The 23,596-nt window shown below is 39.8% G+C and overlaps 1 protein-coding gene across 3 annotated transcripts in view; it reads right to left on the reverse strand.

Annotated features, from left to right (window-relative positions):
• The window catches only part of USP22 (ubiquitin specific peptidase 22), a 92,145-nt gene that overhangs the window by 67,658 nt on the left and 891 nt on the right, over positions 1–23,596 (reverse strand). The gene's annotated exons all lie outside the window — the stretch shown is intronic.

A 23,596-nucleotide genomic window follows, 5' to 3' on the forward strand; every position in this document is an offset into this window, starting at 1 on the left:
CGGCAGCAAAGGAGAAGCTTCTACTCACAGCAGCTTTAAACTACAGGAATTCATTAGAAGAATACCTGTCCTTACAACTAGTGAGAATAAACATCCAAACAAGGCAAAAGACAGGTAATTTTGTTGTTGTTGTTTCTTATTATGGTTGTTGTAGGTCTGGTTTTGTGTTTTGTTTCTTCAAACTTGCAAGCAGCTGTTGCATCTTATTAAAAAATAGATAAAAAATCTCCTCTGGCATCTAACAGCAGAGTGTGAAGTGGCCAGAGCGCTCTATATTTGACTGGTCTGAAAAACATTTCTATTCAGCACCAAAGCCCAAGAAGAGATGAGCCCATGTCTGTTGTTCGTGCTCGTGACTGCACCAAGTACGGCAAATGCAGCGGTAACCCGGGGCCAGGTAGGGACTGTCTGGAGGAGAGAAAAAGGAAGACGGTCCCAAATAGAAAGAACGGGTCCCAAAGTGCCAGTGAGAAGGGCTGGGGAGGCGAGGGGAGCTGCACCAGACCCCAAACTGCTGCTCTCGCCCCAAGGCCGGAGGCAGCAGCACAGAACAGCACGACTTAAAAGCACCAGCCACAAAGCTTGGGCTCATTGCTGTGAGACCAAAGCCCAGATCACAATAACAAACCTATTGTAGGTATCAGCCACGCTAAGTCTGGCTTTGTGTCCAGCTAAGGACATATGATCCAACGGTCTCAAAGTCTGTGAGCAACAGCTGAAGATACAAAGCATTCCTTATCCCAGTGGGCAATGTTTTCCTACCCAGAAAACACCTCCCATCACTAACAATTACAAAAACTGAGACACAAGAACAACAACAAAAAAAATTAAAGCTCCACAAACACATAAACAATCTTACAGCAAGAATTCCAGCGTCACTGTTGTAGACCTGTAAATACTGATTCTGCCACTATTTTGAAACAGAACTTCTGTTTCATGCTTCATCTTCTAACATTTATTCTGCTCATTCGTAAGTTGCACAAAACTTGAAAGACAGGTGGCTGAATATCAGGAAGCACTCAGAACTTTTACCGACTTCAGATGTGGCTGCAGGATCGCAGCAACCCCGACAATCACCCCCAGCAGCGTCCAGCCGAGTGCCGCATGTTGATGGGATGCGCAATCTATAGCGAAAGATGTGAAGATTTGACAAGAAATGTTGGGCTGATCAGCCAGATCCTGTTTTCTTCAGTTATCTTCTGTATTTAGAAGTAGTGCTAAACCCTTAACTCAATACAAACATTCCCTTCAGCAAAGGCTGATGACTTGACTTGAGCACCATTTACACACCACCAGCATTATTTCCACATCTTCCTCTTTAGGAGGCTGCTTGATTACATACGGCTGCACATTGAAAACAAAAATTAGCAGATTATAGCGTTTGGTTTCATTTCTGGACATTGTGCTTGGTTTGTCATTGAATGCAAAAAAAAAATGTTAGTTTAATTTAAAGCATGGACATAAAAATTAGTTAAGACCAAACAAATAGAGACTGCAGCTCGATGGCTGGGAAAGCTGCTTAGGCAAAGCACAAGGCTTTGAGCTACAACACACCTCAGCGCTCCAGACAGAAACCCCAGCAGGACAGCAAAGCTTTCGCAACACGGGGAAAGAAGAAAAGCCAGCAGAAAAACTCCCAGGCTGTTAATTACAGTGAAGGCCTATTTCATAATATCAACAACAGATCTTTCTTCCTATTTTCTTTGCTGTTTAAAGGACAAAATAAAACAAAACCAAGGCATCTCTGCTTTTGCCATTTTGCTAGCTACAGTTTAAAGAGAAGCCTGTCTCTAGAAAAGCTTCACAGACTCTCCTGCTCCAAAGGAAGATGTTGGAAGGGCTGCAGAAAAACAGGTGAAAATACAATGAAGTGCAGATAACAGCTAACATGACTTTCAGGAGCTAAAACATCCCCTCCTTCCTTCGTACCAAGCACTAAAGAATATCCAGAGCCACAAGCCTTACACAATCTGTCTGGATGAACACCAGTTTCTTTCTGCATGAATTAGGTTTCAGAAAATCCTAATATCCTTATTAAAATACGAGATAGAAAAGGAAGAAGACATTTCAACCAAAGTGCCAGCCAATCCTGGCGAGATCAAAACCAACCCACCCTCATGCTACCAAATACAGCAAATATTCAGTTTCCTTTTATGTGCCTTCAGAAGAGAGTGAGAAGTAAAAACCCTGAACAAATAGACAACACTTTTATGGCATAAGACTCATCTCAGAAACTGGAGAGTTCCAAGAACAGTGTCTGGTAGCCATTTCCAAACTATTGTTAATGAACTTTGGAAAGGAACACGGTTTTTACTTCACTAATTGAAAAGCTGAAGATAACTTAAAATGAAGTCTGAGCCTATTCAGAGCTCTGCAGAACAGGAGCCATCGCGACAGCAGCTTTCCACACAACGCTGTTTCATTCCGCAATGAATCTTTCTGACAATACTTCAGAACTCATAATATGCACATTGCTTCACATTCTCACAACAGAACACTTGTTAAATTAAAGTACTGGAGCTCAAGTTCCAAAACAGCAATGAAAAACATTTAAAGGTGCTGAAGAATGTCTTAAAACTATATTCAAAACAAAAAAAATGCTTATAAATCTCAGCAAAACACCTGATTTTAAAAAGAAACACAAATGGATTCACCTTTAGCAGTTTTAACTGCTGCCATTACATGAGTCACATCAGTGGAATATTTCAACACAATATTCTCACCTTTCTACCTGCCGTTATGTCTGTGCTCTGTAAGCAAGAAAAAGCAATGTGCTCCATAATACATAACATTTGCCACTTTTCGGTGAAGACATTTAGATTTCTATTAAAGATTTAATTTAGTCCACCGGCAGAGCGCTAGGAGAACAGTTCTTTGATGGAGAAGACAATTTCCCTGTCAAAGTTAATGAATTACTCCAGTTATGCTTTGATTAATCACACAGAAATTAAGAACACAGAGGAAAGGTTCTCTAAAAGAGGGGACATTTTTCTGAAAGTTTGCAGGCAATTTCAAGTGGTTTTCATCAGCACTGGGAATTCGATACTCAGACATTTCTTTCTCAGTAATTAAATAATTCTTGGATTTAAAGTGTCAAAAGACTTAATTAGAGCAGGATTTCCTGACATCCCGTTTCTGATAATCAAGCGGTAACTGATGAGGGAAGTGGGGGAACAGCACGAGATCTGCATTAGGACTCCCCAGTTCACCAAGCCCAGGTAAAACTTAAGTACTAAGAAAAATGAAGCAAAGATTCATCAAATATATTCATATTCCACATGACCCTTTGGACAAGCGTGTTTGCCCCGCAAATTCATCACTACAGTTTTGCTAGAGAAAAGTCAATGATGACACAAAGAAGAGACAAGAGAAAAACATCCATGTAGCTGATGGGTGGGGAACACAATGGAAAAAGGAGAAAAACAGAGCTCCAGTGAATGTGACAATTCATGTATTAGCACTGCAGATTAGCTCCTTTAGCACTTGGTACAAGAAACATGAAGTATAATGTATATATAAGTGCTGATCTGTGCAGTGTTCAACTACTCCAACATTGAAACACACCAGCATTTAGTGCACCTAAATGTTCTGTCACCATCCACGTAAGGATTCATCTCCAGTTTTACAGAGCTCATCCTCCAAGCTTTATTCCATGAAAACACAGGCAGTAACCCCCCCAAATGCCCATGATAACAAGTAAGCGGGAATACCTATTTTTATAATACACATCCCTTCTGTACATCAGCTCAGTTTTTATGTTTCAAGAAAAAAAAGTATGATTTTCCTCTCTATAACTTGCAAAACAGGAGTATTACAAGTAAGACTAAAACTGTTTCAGCCGCTTCATTCATGTCTCCCTTTCCCATCACTGGCTCTTGGGAAATGTTGCATTTTGAAAAGAACCATCCCATACACACAACTCTTCCCTGTCAAATGAAAATGCAACTTATGTACCTATATACACAACGCATACAAACGTATGCGTTAAAAAAGCGTAACCTTTCTACTGAAAATAAATAAAAGGGAATTTGAGTCTCCATTTCCTGTAAAGGTAGTTTCAGAATGTACTTTATGTACTCTTAACATTGAGTACACATTGAGCTCCAGGAAGACACTGCAAATTTTCAATTCAAAACCAACAGCTGAACATAGGTACAGTTTGTATGATGGGAAAATATATGGTGTTTGTAGAGGCCTTGCCCTATTTCTGTCTACTTCTATCAATGCCATAGACATTCAGTAGTTGGCATCACACACGTGGACAGAGGCACAGCAGCTTCTGTGAGAGCAGAGACCTTTGGAAAGGGATAAATGCACAAGGAGAAACTCCAAGAGGTTCAGCAGTTACAGAGAGCGTTCTGGAGGGCGCACATCGCACAAATTAGGAGCATGTGGCAATTTAGTAATAACAACAGCGCCTGCAGAAGCAGCTTGAAAGAAGAGCAGAAGATATTACAGGGGATCACCAGCGATTCACTCAGACGAGAGTCAGAACTGCAGTTACTGTCACATTTGTCAAGCATAGGACATAACTTGAATTCTACCTGACACTAGCAAACAGTGGCCCACAGCACGACCATTAATAATTAAGATAAGTAAAGTTTCATTTACCAAAAGAGCATCTTTACAGTAAAGCTGCAGACTGCTTTCAGAAACAAATTACTCACATATAACTTACAGTTTATCTTATCAGAACAGTTTAAGGGTATTTGGGTGCATACACGCTTTTGTGTAAAGCAGAACACAGAACAGACAACTTCAGTTGTGTAAATATAATAACTGTGTGATTTGAAAAATCTATTTGGAAAGCAAAAATCATAGAACTGAAGACTCTCAAGTGAAAACAGGCAACTCAGGATTGGAACATGAATTAGTGGAACAAATTGCTTTTAAACTCCTACAGCAAACGTGATGGAGCTATTTGCAGACAGCAATTGTGACAAAATCAAATCATCTTTTATCATCCAAACATAGGCTGGGTGTCGCTGGCACCTGCAAAGCCAGACCAGGCCGTAGTCAGTGACCTTGTAATTGGGTTTAACACAATCCGACTTTAATGTGGCTGCCACGGTTCAAAAAACCCACCAGAAAAGGAATTCTCCTCTTTGCCAGCTAAACTCCCATAGTCTAATGCTGAAGCAGAACCCACTGGTCCTCAGGACACAGTTCACGGACAGCACAGCTTGCTTGGAGCTGGAATTAAATACCCACTGGAGTCTCCAAACGGGACAGAAAGCAACATCCACACAGACTTCCAAGAGCAGCTTCAGGTTTGACACAATGCTCCAAAAGCCATCAGAAAAGAAGCCTCCAGCATTCATGTACTTGGAAAAAATTACTGCTGTGTCTATGGCAGCAAATCCTGACATCTTGATGATAATCCCAAAATACGGGGTGGAGTTAGTTACACCAACAGTGCAACTATTCCGTGTACCGACGTAAAACTGCCTGCAGTAGGAGATTTTATTGAAAGATTGAAATTGAAAACCAGAGACAAAGCTACATCAGCAAACCTTATAAATTCTGGACAGGAAAAAAAAGGCATTACTGGAAAAAAAAAAAAGCAGCAGCTGTAAAGCCTCACAAAGTGCTGTGCAAACAAGTTGCTCTGTTATTAATATTAATATTTGGTTTAGAATGTAAGGTGGTCATCTGAAACAGAAGGGGGTTTACAATTCATATAACAATTATTCCTGCAGTAGCTCAACACTTCTCCCGAAGGTGCAGCTCTTTGAACACCACAAGTTCAAACTTGCAGGTCAATCTGTAAACAAAAAGAGGTAAAGAAAATCTGGTTTATTTGGGGGTTGGGGCTGCTGGGGAAAGAGGAAGGAGAGAAAGCAGCTCTGTACAGATGGATTCCAGTTCCCTACGAGTGCTCGGCAAGCAGATAATGGGTTGAAATAACCAGCAGTCCATTTAGAGATAAGAAATCATTCTGCAGTTCTTCATGGAATGGATTATTACCGCTCAGGATGTGCAAACATCACAAGATGGACAGCTGCAACGTGCTAAAAGAAGAACTGCTGTGTATGATAAATATTCAATACACAATCCCAAGTATAAAACTGGAGTTCGGAGAACTCATAACAAATCCTCCATTATTTTAGTCAGAAATTAACTAAAATAAAGTGGGTCCTTTCATATTTTACATATTGGTCAGACTTCATCTCTAGAAGTCAATGTAATAATAAGGATTTTTGCAAACTTAAAGTTGACTAAAATATTAAAATCACAGGCCTGGAAAGCTCGCCCGCCTCCTTTGTTGTTTTTCTTACTGTGTTTTTGAAAGAGCCTGAAGAGCAGGCACATCTATAGTGCCCATCTTTCCACTACTGCCATCATTCTCAATGAGACTCTCAGGCAGGGAGCAGAGGCAGTGGATGCATTTCCAAGAACACAACCAGCCCTATGCACCTGTTCTTTGCAACACTTTTGTCTTTGCATCTTTCCAGCAGAAGATGATCCTCTGTCTCCTTGGGCAGCTACATTCTGCTTCTATTATGGAAAAAGAAGTCAGAAACAGTAGCTATTTTAGGGGAATGCGGTACTTTATTCCAAAGGCTTTATGTAGCTCTTTTGCTGCCAAGTATTCTCTTAGAAAATGGGGGGAGAAAAAAAATCAGAGCAACCATTAATATTGTATGTAAGAAAAAATCAACTACTAAATTCCTCTTTTAATCAGGAACACTGATAGCCACACACATCCAAAGAAATTACCACAAAATATAAAGGGAAAAAAGGTTATGCACATGGTCTGGCTGCACTGCTCTGACAAAACACAGTAGATCTTGCATCCTCTTTAACTGATCGTTAAATTAGTGAACCTGATCCTTAAAAAGAGAAGAAACAGATCCTGTACTATACTGGACACCACACACCTTAAGTATCTCATACTACCATCCTCCACTTCTCCTTCCCAAGGTTAAGTAAATTACCAGTGACTATGTATGTTTGTTTGTTTTGTGGGTTTGTTTGTTTTTAACATATATGCACAGACACAAAAACTAATTGAAGTCAAAAATCCATGGCAATGATATTCTGTGCAATGAAGTGTTTAAATCCCAACATTCAAACTGACTTGGAAAAGCGTTTATATTGGCCAACACCCCCACCTCAAGCTCTACACCCAACAGCAACACCACAACAAAAGAAATAAGTGTTCTTATAAGCTTCTAAACACCAAAACGCATTTTCATCACACAGTTCTGGTCTCTCATGATACGAGATAAAGTTCAATAGGAGTCTTTCATAGCACTTGATTGAAATGAGAAATAAAACTATTTGCAACGATTATTTGCATTTTTAGTAAAACAATATGGATGAAGTCACTGTATGATTAACACCAGAACAACAGAACGGTGACTGTTCAGTGTACCCGTCCTTAATAACTGATGTTGACTGAGTGAAACAACCTAAATGACATTTTTCTTCTTTTATGATTAACATAATACTGTGAAAAATGGGAAAACTTTACTGAAAGTGACTACTAAACCAGGCTTCACATACATTTTTACACTTCAATTTTCAAAAATTAATTGCCTACAGATACACATACACCTAACATACAAACCACCAAATCAATGAGAGACATTGTTTGATAGAGGAGATGGAACAGTGCAAGAAGTTTAATGAAGCACAAATTTAAGAAAGAACCAGCCACACACTTCAGAGATCACTGGCAAAACTAATCAAACAAATGCTTTGTTTGTTGATCATACGTTAATTAAAATTAACAGTTTTATTGTTCTGCATTTTGTGCATGTATACCCCAGTGTACGTTGGCACAAATCTACGCTTCAAAAATCAGAGTGATTAGAAAAGCTGTAGAAAACTAGTGGATTGACTAGTGCTTCCATAGATTCTCCAAAGAAATTATTAACAGACTTTATATTGCATTATCAGTGCTTTTGAGGGACATGAGTATAGTTATTTGGCTTCCCAATTAAAAAAAAATTATCATTTCCAACTGTCTTCCCATCAGCCAACATAACGTTACTTCACTATTCTCTCTAAAAACAAGGAGTGGTGGTAGAATCAAGAAACGGTACGTGCCACCACAGCACACAAGTGACAAGTTCGCATTCAGACTAATAGAAACATTTTCTTAAGTGAGGCTTTATTTCCAGCTCTTGTACCTTCCCTCACTTTGGATTAGATGTAGGATGGGCATCCATCTCTCATTATTTTCAGTTTACTTACAGAAACTGAAGGCTTTTTGTTGTGCTAGAACGTAATAATTTATATCAAGTGGATGTAAGCAGGAGACTTAATTGCGGAGAAGCCTGAAGCAGCCAAAAGACAGACTGCATTAATTCCATGAATTTGGATTTCAGTTTTCTCCCCAAATCAACATGGATGGGCTGCTGGTATCCAGTTTCCCCTTAAGCAAGGAATCTACCTGATGCAATCTCAGAAGTTACCACATCACATTCCAGCAGGGAAGTCATCAAAAGGTAGGAATGGACTCCACAAGCTCTGCCCCAACGCTGCGAATGACTGAGGTCTGAAATCAATCTGTTCAAGTAAACAGATAAACTTGGTGCTCATTGTCTCCCAACTGAACAATTGAATTTGGGAGGGGGAACAGCTGCTTTGGACTTGAAGAACTGACACTGTGGTCTGGCTGGGAAAGAAAGAACTGGGGAATTTATCGTGAGTCACTCTCCTTGTTCCTTCTCATACTACAGGAACATTAACAGTTTTCAGAAACTCTTTAATTATTCATTGCTCCCAACATACTAACAAATATCCTTTGGCAGATGGGGTATACGTTAGTACACTCGCTCTTCCATTGATCTAGCTCATCCTTGTTTCCAAAACTAAACCAAGACAGACTTCCTAATGCTTTCTGTGGGTTAGGTCATTAGCTGGTATGCTAACAGCTCATTAAAGCTCCAGACCCATTACCAAAGTTAACATTACAGCAGATGTTTGTGCATACTTGGCATTGCTAGAAATAAATAGATCGTGTTTGCTATCAAAAATAACCACAGTGCAATCTGAACTTTGGTAAGAACAAATATTCATCTGGCAATTTGTTCTAAACAAATCCCTGTTCCTTCACTCACAGAAACGGTACCAGTAATAAATCCAACCACCATAATGCATGTGGTGAGACAGATTCAGTTGCAATCTATCATTCACTCGGGCCAGAAATATAGCAGAGAACTCGACTTCTTTCTCATCAGCTCTGAAGAGCCATGTAGGCTACTCCACCAGCAGCATAAAGTTGTCTGCACTCTTGCAGTCGCTGTATACAGAAAAGTGAGAGGCTAATATATATGTACAAACCACAGCATTGGGATGGGCCTGACAAGGGAAAACATGGGAGTGAGGGAGAAAGCGAATTACTGAGTCTTTTACCTGAGCACAAACCAGAACCGCCCTGGCACACTTCACTTGAAAAACCAGTTAAGGGCTTGAAGCAAAACCAGGGGATTCTTGAGGCAAGAATTACAATTGTAAATCTCCAGTAATCCCACACTGTGTAGAGCAAAAGTATGACATGAGATCCCATACAGATTTCCAGTTCTGATGTCTTGCTTTGTTTCTATGGTTATAAACACGCACCATGTTTTCTGGACAAATACACGGTCTTTGCACTTACAAGAGGACTGGAAAAGAATCTGAGTGTTGCCTCAGGCCTTGAGAGCATCTCAAGTTGCTTAAAAGGTACCCCTGCCAAGTACAGAGGTGGTTTACTCAGGTTTAAAGAAGCCCTTCTGAGTTCTGATTTTCAAGATAGTATTTGCTGTGATCTCATACTGCAAATAATTAAAACACAAAGAATGAAAAGCAGGGAAGGCTGCATGACAGACATCGCTTGGGTGATACAAGAGCAAACTTTCCTACACTGCATTTTTGCCTGGATTTTGACTTACAGGAACACATCCATAATAACCTAACTTTTAAGGCAAATTCTCTTAAAATAAAGGAGAGGATAAAGTTATGGGTGATGCAATGTCTAGCCACCAGACATGAGATTTATGCTGGAAATACACTGGGAAAGGTGTATTAGCAAGTTTATATCTGACAAAACAATCAGTGAATCTCACTTCTCCAGTAATCATGCACCACCATGCACTAAATGTATTTTTTTTCAGAAGCTATCCATTAAATAACTTCCATTTTTCTACAGCATGTGCATGAGTGTACATTAAGTGTTCTGGGGGATGCTGTACCAAAAAGCCACCAAGTTTTCCTCTTCAGAGCTCTACAATGTCTCAGAGACAGAGCAGCTCCTGATGTGGGGGCTTGCAGGAGTGTGACATGGGACAGATGTGACCAAACAACAGTGGTGACCTGTACTCTGGGATCTGGCTTACCCTAGGCCCAAAGAACAAGGAATTTCTAAGTTACAGTCATAAATTCCAGGGGCAGGATTTGTATCCTTGGGCATTTAGAGCAGCAGAAAGATTCCAAGTGAGGTAGAATTACAACCACCTAACCTTGCTAAAGTAGTTATAACTAAATCAAACGGCATGTTACAGGTCAGTGCCTTGATATGCTGGGTATTATCAGACAAAAGTTAAGTTTCTCCTTCTTCGGAAAGATAAGGACACAAATGGCAGAAGCTGCTACAGTTCTTCAGAATCAGGCCAATGTGTTCTTAAACGTAAAACGTCCCAACTATAGCAGAGAACACAACTAAAGCAGCACTGTTTAATTCCTTTTTAATTACCCTCACCCTACCTTAAAAACCTTCCTTCCTTTTTAACCTGAACACAAAATAGAACTTCCCTAAGAGGCAAAATCAGAAATATTAACCGTGATCACAAGTTCATCTACCTCTTTACCAGAGCTCCCCAGGAATGTGTTTCACTATATAATAGTTTTTCCTTCCTGAAGTCAGAACAGTCATAAAGAAGGGGGAGGGGACGCTGCCTGCACTAGTTCTACAGCATCTGGCTGTGCAGTGAGACACTGAAATAATTTTCTCTAGTGTAGCATATAGCCAACAAATCTGGCAAGGAGCAACTTTAAGCATGTGTTGATGTGACAGCAATGAATTATCACCCCGGTCTGCAGCAAGATTAACACTTGCAACCTTGGCATGAGGAGCAGTCTGCTCAGATAGCGCATCGGGAGCCGAGATCCGATCGGACCCGAAAGGGTGGACTCACGGTAAGGAATTTAAGAGCACAGAAATGCAGACATTAGCCTAAGCTGTAAACAAACAGAGTTTCTAGGGAAAAAAGGCAATGTGCAGCTAAAGAAGTGGGATCACCAAGTGAAACTCAAGGTATGGCAGAAAGAACAAAAAAAATAGCCACTGAAAACAAGGTGCTGCTCTGATGGAGGACGTGCCCCAAAGAACAGTTACAGAACAGAAACATATTAGAGAACAGCCCACCACATTTCTCCTCCTTATTTCATGTCAGGTTGGTTTGTATTAAGCTACTCCAAAGCTATGGACAAATTGTAGATAAAAAATCCCCACAACCACCAAGTCCAACTTAGGACGTGACTCATGCAGAGTTCCAGAGTTTTTCAAACCTTTGGTGTTTTCCAACACCATCACCCAGCACTGAAGTGGAAATTGAAAAGCAGCTTCGGTATCACTGGAAGGTCAGAGATGACATTACATCAAAACCAACTCTGCTAAGGAGTCGTTTGGCAGATTCATGGTCACCCACCCCACTTCTCCAGCTAAACGACCACAAAGAGAAGAAACCTGAAGACAAAGAAAACATTGTGGAATCTCCTTCCCACTTGAACACTCACCATATTCAGACTTTCTTCTGCTTTGCAGAATCAATATGACTGCACAGCACGACTTTTGCTCTTTGATCTGGTTTGCTGTGAGTTTTTCTGTAAAGCCAGTTAGGACGTTCCACCAATCACCAGCCTCACCTCTAATGCAACTTTATGTTGCTTCATGAACCAGAAGAAACATATAATATTAATACTGATAAAATAGATTTCACAGATTATGTGTTTTACTTACAAGATCTTAACTTGAAGGGAATACTTTAACAAGTTAGGCAGTGTGACTGCAAGTGTAGGAACAGGTGAGGTTGAAGGATTCAGCACTGAAGAAAACCAGGACAAAAGGATTTCATCTCAAAAGAAAAAGAAACCTAATTCATTGTTAGTAGTAGCTGGATATAAAAGTACACTACAAGTTTCAGGAAAAGTCTAGTGGGCATCATAATCAGCATGATTTTACACACGATGCAGCTTTCTGCACAACAAAAGGAAACTATTTCCTTTAAAAGCTTTACTTAACAGCTGTGTGTTTGAAATAGATATAACATGCCTCCAAACTCTCAAACATGACAGCATGAGAGAGAATTAAAAGAAGAATACGTGTTGAGAATTTTTTAAGGATATTATTACAATTCATTTCCAATCCTGCTAGGAAATTGGCTCCAATTCCCTGAAATTAGAAGCTTCTCTATAAGTAAGAAGGCAATGAAAATGTTGTCTAGCAAACAGAAGTAAACTATATAATGGCCTTCTGGATCACAAAAATAGCAGCATTCTGTCTTCAAGAGCAGAATGAGACACTAACTGGTGGGGGAGACAAGAGCCACCACTTTCTGTGGTCCATTTTCCTTCTAGTTCACTCCTGCAACACAATCCCTGGAGCAAGGATGCTACAGGGTGCATCTGTCCCTGCCCATGTATTCCCACCAGCATCCAAACAGCTCCAAAGGCTGATAGGGGAATTTTTTTGTCTCAAAGAAAGTTGTTCTCCTGAGAATGGCCTTTTTACATACTATCATGTTGAGTTTATCAGCTTATTTAAATCAGATACTTGAAATATCTCACCAAAATAGGCTCATGCACCTTACTTGTGTTTCAGCACATTGGGTTATTTCACCTATCCGTGCAGCAAACGCCATCGGAGTAAAATCCAGGCTTGACAGCTATTTTGGGATGCTGGATTAGAAGCATTAGCTGTGTTAATGGGGCAAGGAGAACCAAGTTTTCTGTAGCAAGAATGGGATGAAACACTGGGTAAATCAGGGTATCTCAGCTCCTCCAGAATGCTGTCTGAGGTAATTTCAAGGAGTTTCACCTGTTTGCTGTCCTCATCTCCACAGGATAGAAAGTTTCAAATACATGAGTTTTGTAAGGTACAGCTTCTGCAGATCAGTCTATTCTGCTGCTGGAAGGTTACTCTGACTGAGCCTGTTCTTGAATCCAAAGCTGAGGTGGACCAGCCCTACCTGAATACGCTGCCGTAAAACCAACAACAGATTTCACTGGTATTCTAAGAAATAAATTTGTTTCAGTAAAAACTACAAAGTCAGCTCAACAAATGAAAGAACTAAAACTTCCCGATCTCTTTCATTATAAGCATGTTTAAATTCGTCCTTCTCAGGCAGTAAAATGAAGGGTTTGCGGGTGTTAAGAAAAAAAACTATCAGCATTATGAGCTTTTCTTGTCTGGATATCTTATAGGTAACAGCACTTTTCAGTAGTTGGGTAAAAAAATAATTAAAACCAAAACCAAACAAACAACAATGAAACCAGGTTAACCCACCAGGAAATGCCACACTTGGTCAATATTCTGATAGATTTGTTTATCTTTACAAGCTATGGTATTTAACATTTCACAGACATGGTACGGAAGCATAAAACTAAGAAAGGAGATGCTACCACACAAAACATATTACTTAAAAAAAAAAGACCCACAGACCCGCCAGTCCTTTCCATGGCTGCACCGGTGCAAGAGGAACCGAACAGCAGCACAGCCACTTGCCCAGGCTCTGCCACCCCCTCTCCTCAGCACTGGGAAGCCCAGTGGGGTTTTACTGGAGCTCTGCTGCTCTGCTCTCCCCAGTCCCGCCGGGCTGCTGCCAGCTGGCACGGCTCCCAACAGCCTTGGGTCAGAGGACAACCCCACCAGAAAGAGCTAATTTACAATTCCATTAGCCCGTCATCAGCCATACGCAGCATGAGCACCATCTAGGCACAAGCCCCACAACCAGATGCCTTAAACCATCAACAACAAAAAGTTCAAACACCTTCATAGGGTTTGATTGTAAAAGAGAGAAATCTTAGAGACGGGCCTGTTTAAAGAGGGAAACAAGTGGCTCGTAACTTGATTACCTAGAAAAACACCACTCATTTCATTAAATCAAATGTAACATGAAAAGTAGATTTTCTGTAACGGCTGATCGCAGATTACAGGCATTCTACACTCCCTGGTTCATTTATTTTTCACAAGAAAACTGGAGTAGAAGCAAATTATTTGCATACAGGAATAAGTTCTAACAACTGCAAACAAGACAAGCCTCATGTATCAGGCTCAGCACACCCTGGCACATCTGTGAAAAGATGCAATACTTAAAACAGCCGGTACAATCACACAACAGGAGCAGTACCAGAGGTCTGCCTTCATGGAACCTTTCCAATTAAGTTCAGAGTAGCCACACTTTACACAAGAAACTGTTAGTACATAGAAAACATTCGAATACTGTCAGTTAGTGGTAAAGTCCAGCGGACGGCAGCAGTTGCTACTCAAACTCAGGTCCTCTCCCATACCTGTCATTTTCTTGTATTCTTTTTCCACTGCTTAAAACAACTTCCCTGTAAAACAGCTTCAACCTACAGGTACAACATGCATACAGAATTGAATTGCTTGCTTTATAAAGAACTTCCATAATAAAATAATTCTTCAAGTTAGTGCTGGAGTTCTGTTTTCCTACTGACTTTTTTGCAGCATGCAGCCTAAGACAGACAAACCCCCTCCACCTCCCACTGCCTGAAATCTTTCAAAAAGGACCCGAAAAACTTCCATTCCAGTTACAAGATGTCCCTCATATCAGGATCTCTCCCCTCAAGTTCACTTTTTGCAAAATACTTAACCACATAGATGTTTTATGATGCTAAATAAATCTTTTGTCCAATTTATCCAATGTTCCATGTGTATTTTTTCATTCTTAAACTCAGCACCATTTCACAGACACACAGTGACACATTCTACATAATTCTGAACTTTGGTACCATCCCATCGTGCTTTGGGATTGGAATCCCTTCAATTAACAAACAAATGTTTGACAGTAACTCTTCTACGTGCCCAAGCCTGCATCAATTCTGATAACTGAATCAATGCAAAATAATTATTAAGAGATGCAGAAAATATTGGGTCAACTCTTGAACTTGCGCATCAAAAAGGCTGTAAGAAGAATTACTGTGTGACAGAAGAAACATATCTAGTGTAGTAATAAGTAAAATTATGCTGGATGAAGTGTAAGATCAATTTTGCCAGTGAACAGGCCTTCCTCATTCTGTTCTCCACATCACTGTTAAGATCATCCCACAACCAAAAACTCAAAGTATAGTGACAAATGATACGATTCAGATAAACACATCCCATAATTAGCTTTTGGAGGTGGACGCTTGCTAAGAGATCATGAAAAAAGTCCACAATGTACAGAAAACAAGATTATCTGAGCTTTTCACCCTGGTTACCAGCTGCCAAGCAGGACAGTGATCCAGTTTAAAAAAGCTGGGCAGTAATATGAAGATAGCAAAGCACAGCAAAGAAAAATATAAAACCTTAAGATGAATTTTGCCTTTGTCACTGGGGAGCACAAGATCACAAACCTCACCTGACACAAATGAGGTACTGCAATCAGTCAGCCCTCTCAGCTGTCTTCACTTGTGAAGCCTTCACACATCTGCTGTGCAATAAATCTTACATTTATTTACCAAGTATGTTCTAAAGAATGTCCCTTAAAATCTGACTTGCATGCAATAACAAGCCTGGATGCACAGAACAGAAGCCCAAATTATAATTAGACAAACTCTGTGAAATAGCATTAGGTGGTTCAAAGACACAAGGAGAGGAAGATTAATCTTTAAAAACAAACAAAAAACCCCCCAAAATACACAGATAAATTAAGGTGGAGGACACAGCAAAAATAGAGGTCACTGCTGATTTCTCTCCTTATGCTAACACACACTGGAGTAATAGAATTCAAGTCTGTACTTAATGCAAAACAAAAGCCCTTTAAAAACAGAAGCAAAACATACATACAAAAGCCCTGGCAGTCAATTCAGTAAGATGAATCCAAAGTCAAATCCTATTTAAAAAAGGTTACTGGGATGCATGAACTTCTGAGTGACAGGCGAGGCAATCACCGCAAATGGAACTCGGTGTCACATCGGTGTTTGATGCTCCATCATCCCCAGCACTGGACTATGATCAAGCACTACAGGGTCTTTCATGTGTTTAAACAAAAACAAAGTTATTACTAATTTGGTAATTTTTACTACTACTACTTTCCAAATTGGGGATTAACATATATATATATGGATGAAAACAACTTGGTTTAGTATATGAGGGCAAGAGTTAAAACACAGAACTCCAGATTAATACACTAATGAAAAAGAAGAGATATTCTAAAAATCTCTAAACTCCAATGTAGATTATTCATCTCTAAAATTAATTCTACATAGGTGCAACTCATTAAATTTATGAATAATCCTATTTTTACATCTTACATGTACATGCAGAAGAGCTTGACTGTGTGTGCAAACCAAGCACCACACTGCACGTAAGACCCAAGTTAAACTTCAGTTCTCTTTGCAGACTTACGACTAAGGCAACGTCACATTTAGTGAGATACTTCTTGCTCCTACTTTAATTATGAGGATATTTAAGACATTTGTTACAGGACATAACTGCACTAGCTCAAATATTTATGCTAAAAAGACACTACATTTTTTAAGTGTGGTCAAAACAACTTTTGTTACTATGTCCACTACCTTTTGAGTTTCATCTTGTCTAACACCCAATTGTTTTTATCCAATGACAAACTCAGTACACTGTAGACCTTCACAGAAATATTTCCCAGGGAGATGCTGACATCACCAGCGATACTATGCAAAACGTAGACAAGAAGAGCCCTGCTCATTTCAAGCTCCATTAAACACCGGAAAGAAGAAGGGTTAAAAAGTTATTTTTACCAACTCAGAAAAGCAGTAGAGACAGAAAAAAAAAAAAACATTAAGAATTTTAGAATAGTGTTACATTGAACTGAGAGTTTTAAAAAAACCCTTAAGTAACAATTCACTTAAGTAAAGGACTGAAAAAAGTGGAATATTTGCTGTATTTCACACACAAAAGAATGCAACAAGACAGATACCACTAATCAGTTACCAACTGATAAAGTGAATCTCGAGTTACTCTGAGTCTACGGTGTCTGGTAACAGTTCACTTTACTGATCGTCAAATAGGTCTTTGAAATAGAGAAAATAATTCTTAGGTGAGAGTGATCAAAGTGGTGGAAGCTGCTCTAGCACTAAAGTCAACCACAGATCCTTCCGGAGTTGCTATTTAAGTTGTATTAATGTGGTATCACCACTTGGAAATAAACTGCGTTTTGAACCAAACAGAATGCAGGTTAATTCTGCAATGAGTAACTCTTTACAACATTGATTATATTACTAGCTAATGCAGCAAAGTTCTTCCCTTGAATTAAGGAGAGAGGACATAAAGGACTGGCAAATCACTATGGAAAAGAATACAACTACCAAGATGGAGCTTTCGCCCAGTCAGAACAGATCTATCAGCTGCCAGAACTGCTTCTGCTAAGAAAAGGTTCCCAATTCAGGCCTCTCGGATAACATATGGCTCTCCCAACACCCCAGCACCGCTTGCTGACAACACAGTCCAGGATAACATAATAAACTGTAATGTCATCATAGTATTTCACTCACTTAGCTCCACTGCCCATAGGTTAACAAGAAATTGGAGATCGCTGCTCTAGGCAGCTCTTTCTGTCCAAGTCTAGAAAGGCTCTGACAACAATGGCATGGTTAAAAAAATAAAAAGATTACTTTTAAAAAATACAGTTCTAGTAAATCCAGCAAAATGCATACAGGTCACCTTCAGATTGCCTTCCTTGTGATGCCAGAATAATTGATACATAAGCAAGAGTACATATGTACCTCTTCACCCTACGTGCTGCCACATGCTACAGACACGTTATAAATACTTGGAGAACCATGGGAATATAAGAATTAAAAAACCGAAACCCAACGTTTTCAAGTAGCTATCAGTCAAAGGAAAAGCTATGATTGATAAAAAAAGCCACGCATCTACCAGGAAAAAGACATCAAGAAGCTATAGTTCCAAGTTGATCACACAGTAACAGGAAAAACTATGTGTGCTAGGTTTAATTTGAGAAATACAAGCTTTTAAACCGAGTTAATCTTTCTCTGGCTTAAAACAAATCAGCCACCACTGGGAATCAAACTAACATTCTCAACAGCATTTGTTGCAAAGCGGGATCCCCAGACTATGTTCCAAAGGAAAACCTGTTTTCTTTTCCCCCTCAGATTCAAGTAGCAGTAAATCAGGAGAAGGGGAGTCAGCAACTCACAAACAGGCAACTTCCACTATCAGTGAGCAGCATTTACCCACCCATTTGTTACTGCATTTGCTAAGACAGAAAATCCTCCAATGAAAGATGGAGAGTAAGTCTGAAACCAATTTGCAGCTCTGGTTTCATGCTAATGCTAAAGATTAAGGCCTGAAACAAAAATGAGGATATCAGCTAACCTTTGTTTGGGGTTTAAAGCTTTGATGGCTTAAAATAAAGCTCAACAGATAGTCCAACAAATCAAACAAAGCCATTCCACTCCGCTCACCTTCACATCACTGGCTGTCATTCTAGTTTGAAAGCTTTCAGCATTTTTAACATCAAGCAAATAATGTTGTCTGCAGTCAACTATCTTAAAGAGAAGCTACAACTTCTCCCGAACAACCGCCTGGCTACTCGCAAACTTCGATTGCTGGTAAGACTACAGAAAAAAGAAGCCTTCTTGTCCAGCATATTCCTATTTTCTCCTTCATTGGATTGTGCAGATCCATCTTCCTTCTCTGCAACAGGGAACAAACAAAAGTGTGGGGAAAACTGCATTTATTGTGGTCGTTTGTCTCTCCATCCATATTGAAAAAAAAAAAAAAATAGAGAAGGAAATGATTCCAAAACAACCACTATTCATAGTCAGCTTCAATGACAGGGATCTGTGTAACCCCTAAATCAGATGGTGTTGACCTGAGACATACAAGCCAGCGTCTGGGTAGGTCCTGATGGTTCAGATCCCGCAACTCAAGAACTGCTGTTCACAGCACAAGACTAATTCCTAACCTTTGGCCCAGAAACTAATCATTTATTTTAAAAATCATGGCAAAAGAGAGGGATTAAAAACAGCAAGAAGAAGAACGCCTTCTATTCTTCTTCAACATCAAAGACGTAAGCTCAGTGGAGTGTTTTCAATCTAGCTTGTCCCACGCACACAAGGCTCTACTGTGTGTGGAGCTAAAAATCTCGTATCTGAATTTCTCACACCAAAGACCACATCTTCACGCCAAGAGGAAAGAGAACATTACCTTCAGCAAGCCTAAGGACCTTTCTATTCCTCAGAGGTCAAGCACTAAGGAAGACTGTTCAGTTATGAAACAGGAGACCTCCTGAACAAAGAAGCTTGCGGCTGATTTTGACACTTCTTATGGGCTTTCAGGGAGAAGGTAATTCCCACAGCACATGGCAAAGAACATCCTTCCTGAGTGAATGAGACACTTCACATAGGCAGCCAAAGCGGAGTACACAGCTGAAAAAGAGATGCACTTCTTGAATCCTGGACTCTTTCAAATTCTCCACAGGACTTGTAATCCAGAAGCTTGGTGTACATGCTAAAAACGTTAAAGAAAAACAAGCTAACATTTCCTTATTAATTTAAGCAATCAAAACACCAAGCGTGAGAAGGCAGCATGGTCTGGTAAGGTTTCTTGCTCATCTGTTATGGTACAAAGCAAACTGCTTAAGCAATGCTTCCCTGTTCCTGGACAGGTACATGGGGCAAGGTTTTAAGTGACAAACAAGTGAGCAAGTACAACTCAACAGGCATGCAATGAAAAGCTCCACCGTTAGTTCACCCTGTGAATCTAAGGTGAATGTAAGAACTTAACATCTTGATTTAGACTGTGAACCCCAATACTTGCTACTGAAAACAAGACACGGCATTATTTGCTAAGATATTATTAAGTGTTTTCTGCTTTGAAAGAAAATGGACCAAACCCATTGCAGTTCTAGGAATCAACTGTCAAACCTTAAAAGGCATGAAGGACTGAAGTCACAACTGCATGGGGAGGACACCAGTGGAAAGGTCATCACCTATAAGAGAAAATGTTTCTTCATATCTGAAAGCATCGATCAGTCTGGAGGGTCCACGTAAAGACAGAATAATGGAAAAAACAACAGCAGCTCTCAAACAGGAAGAAATATGCCAGAACGCACCCGCTGTCAACGAGAGCGCACAACCCCTGACAGGCAATTATTCTTTGATCTATTGGTAGAAGCACAGAACAAACATTCTGAAATTCCAGATAGGACCTTCTGCATATCGTGACTGTGGCCATGATGAGGACTTTTATCAGCAAGCACAATTTCAGAGCAGTGATAGTAAGAACCATTAAAAACAAGAAAGATGTTTTTCCTCTGAGGTGTGTAGTGCAGTAAAGACAGAATTTAATTGTGAATTCAGCTGCCCTTCAAGCACTGAAACCATTACTTACCAACTCCTAGATACAAAGATGCACCTAAATATCTAATTGTTCACTGATGGGGACCAAAAACTACACTCAGCACCGCAAAACAGATTTTAACCTGTAATTCTAAAAAGCAAAGCATTTGATGTGTAACCCTACAGAAAAATGGACAAAGCTGACACAAAGGGCTGGCGGTACATCTACTTAGCATCTTCTGTCTGTTCCATAATTCCTGAATGGGAGGTAGTGGTGCCGAATTTAAGGACCTCTTACACAGCATTAATTAAGCGTGAGCTAATTTTCCCATCAACATATTCAAGGTAAAGTTCGTGACCTGCGGAAACATGAGCTTTGCCACCAGCTTACGAAACAGATTCTGACTATCACAAATCAAAAATCAAGAGTTACAGGTCAAAGTCCTAAAGCCAAGACAGTCAACCCTAATTTTGTGCCACTTCACAATCCAGCTTAAGCCCCAAAATCTCATTCCAGCTTTTAATCACAATTACTCCAACTTCTAGAGTCATTCTTCAGATTTCTTCCTCTACCCCGTTTCCTATTCCACTCTTCAGATGGCGTTACAGCCAGGTTTGGCTTGGGCTTCGCCATCAGCAACACATCTACCCCATCGCAAAGCCCTTGCCGGGAGCAGCACACGCTACCTCTACACTTCGCTCCTTTGGTCAAGATGCAGCGAGGTCAGACAAGCGACTGCCTCACTGCTCCGTGGAGATACGATGCACCAGGACAACAGCTCAAATCCCGGTGTAGACAATGCTTCAGAAGCAAACTTACTCCAAAAACCTTCAGCAGAATCCCAGTATCTACAAGGATATATAAATAATTACATCTCGCTTCTGATTGAGAATACAAATACAGGTACTGGAGATGGCTTTCTAACTATAAACTGTGCTTTACAGCTATTCTACTGAAAACTCTGGGTGTGAAGCATACTGAACCGAGAGCTGATGCTCATAAAAGCTTAATCGCGTAAAAGGTTTGTATTAAAAATGAATAGCAAACAGCAAGCAGCGTTAAAATGGTCTTCCAAAGCATAATGCAGTGTAAGTAAAGCACGAGGAATGGACACTTTCTGCCCCCTGCAGTTACCATCGCTATCAAGATTTTTAAGGCAGCCTTAGTAAGGATAATATTTGACCATTCTGGAAACATAAAAATTTACATCTGGCTATCACCAGACAGCCAAGACATTTTTTACACCTATGTTCATCTGACTGACTGCTAAATTGACCAACGCTTCCTATTAACAATCAGCTACATACATTGAATGTTTTCTGTGGTAAGCGAATGATGCGATTGTCCTTGATTTTGCAGCCGAAAATAATATCACCTCCTACCAAACCTTTAATTTTGTTTAGGATTAAGAACAAGAATCTTCACCAATAAATAGGTACTCTTAAAGCAGCCAGAGCTGTGGTCCTGAAATACATACATACACATGCATAATATATGCATATATAAAATATTAAAGGACAAAGGATTGTTTTCTAGTTGTTACACTATAAACGTGTCTCCAAACAGCAAGTCCTGCTTATCAAATTTTACATATAAAACTGTAAGGCATACATACATACAGAGAATTTCAGTAAAGAAAAATTCCATGGAAGAAGGTCTCGTGTCCATATGCAGGAGAGGCAAGTACCATAACTGTCATTAACATACTTGCTTCAATCTTTATGGGAACTGAATCCCAAAATCAGCTAGCCAGAATGTTTCTCTATATATGACCATTTGAGGTTGGCTGAACTCAGGAGTCCAACTATTTTCAGATTGATAACCTGCTTAAAAAAGGGACTAAAAAAACCAAACCACCAACTAACATTTTTAGCATGTATTTGGAAAACTGATGTTTTCCATGAGATGCTAATTTTGAAACAAGCCTGTTCTATCAGCCTGCCTGTGCAAAAGGGAAGTGAGAACAGATTGATTACAATGAAGTATTATTTATTTCCAGATGTTTTTCAGGCAATGATGAACACATCACTACCACTAGATTTCCGAAGAAAAAACCTGAAGTGTTGCAACATACGAATGGCACATAGGTTACAAACGATGCTCCATACTAGGGGAAAAAAAGGAAAAAGCTAAAGGGTTGATTTTATTAATGAACTTTTCATTCTTCATGTAACATTTGATTTATATCTATCCGAGACACCTTCCTACCTCACTTGTCTTTTTTTCTTCCACAGCAGATGTATAATTTTTTCCCCCATTTAAGCTATAAGTACCACGTATTAAATAGCACTTTGTATTTTAACACGCTAAAGACTAAATAAAACCAATCTGGACTAATATACTTCCAATATTGACTTGTGGGGGTTATAAATACTGAAAACAAGTTTAGCTATATTTCACAGAGCTAGCAAGTAACTAAATAGGTTTAAAACATGTTTCTTCTCAGATTCCATTTTTTCCTTTTTAAGTTTAAAAAAAAAAAAAAAAGGAAACTGGATTCTCTTGAGAACATAAACTGAACTAAGAGAAATGCTCAGGCACCTCACCCCTGAGGTACATCTTTCATACCCTGGTTCTGTTATGAATAAGCTGAGCAGCTTAACGCAAAGCCACTGGGACCAGAAAGTTTTCAATGGGTTGCTTCAACACAAACACAATCTGTGCTGTCCCAAAACGCAAGTTTTGCTACACGTAGGTGTTGCGCTGCCCTCCTCAGTCCTGAACACCACGACCGATAGAAATCTGCCAAGTCACTTTGAAGCAAAAACCAGTTGATTCTAGGGAAAACAGTAATTAGTTGCATAGTTGAGAAAGAAGCCCTCCAGAAACACGCACTTGGGTAGGGATGTAATTTTAGAAGCTACGTGGGAATAAGCACTGTTCCCCTCGCGTTTTGCCTCCTTAACACGGATTTTTTCCTGCTGTTGCCCAACACACCCTGAGAGCAAACTCCCCTCTCCTCTTCCACGTACTGGGGGCTGAATCAGTTCCTTGGCTCCCCCCGCCCCACTACGGCAGGAACCCCTTTTCCAAGTGGTTTATCAGAACGATCATCTTCTACTTAAAAAAAAAAAAGTATTAAATATATATATATATATATAT

This window comes from Patagioenas fasciata, chromosome 15 (assembly GCF_037038585.1).
Source record: "Patagioenas fasciata isolate bPatFas1 chromosome 15, bPatFas1.hap1, whole genome shotgun sequence".
Classification (NCBI taxonomy): Eukaryota; Metazoa; Chordata; class Aves; order Columbiformes; family Columbidae; genus Patagioenas; species Patagioenas fasciata.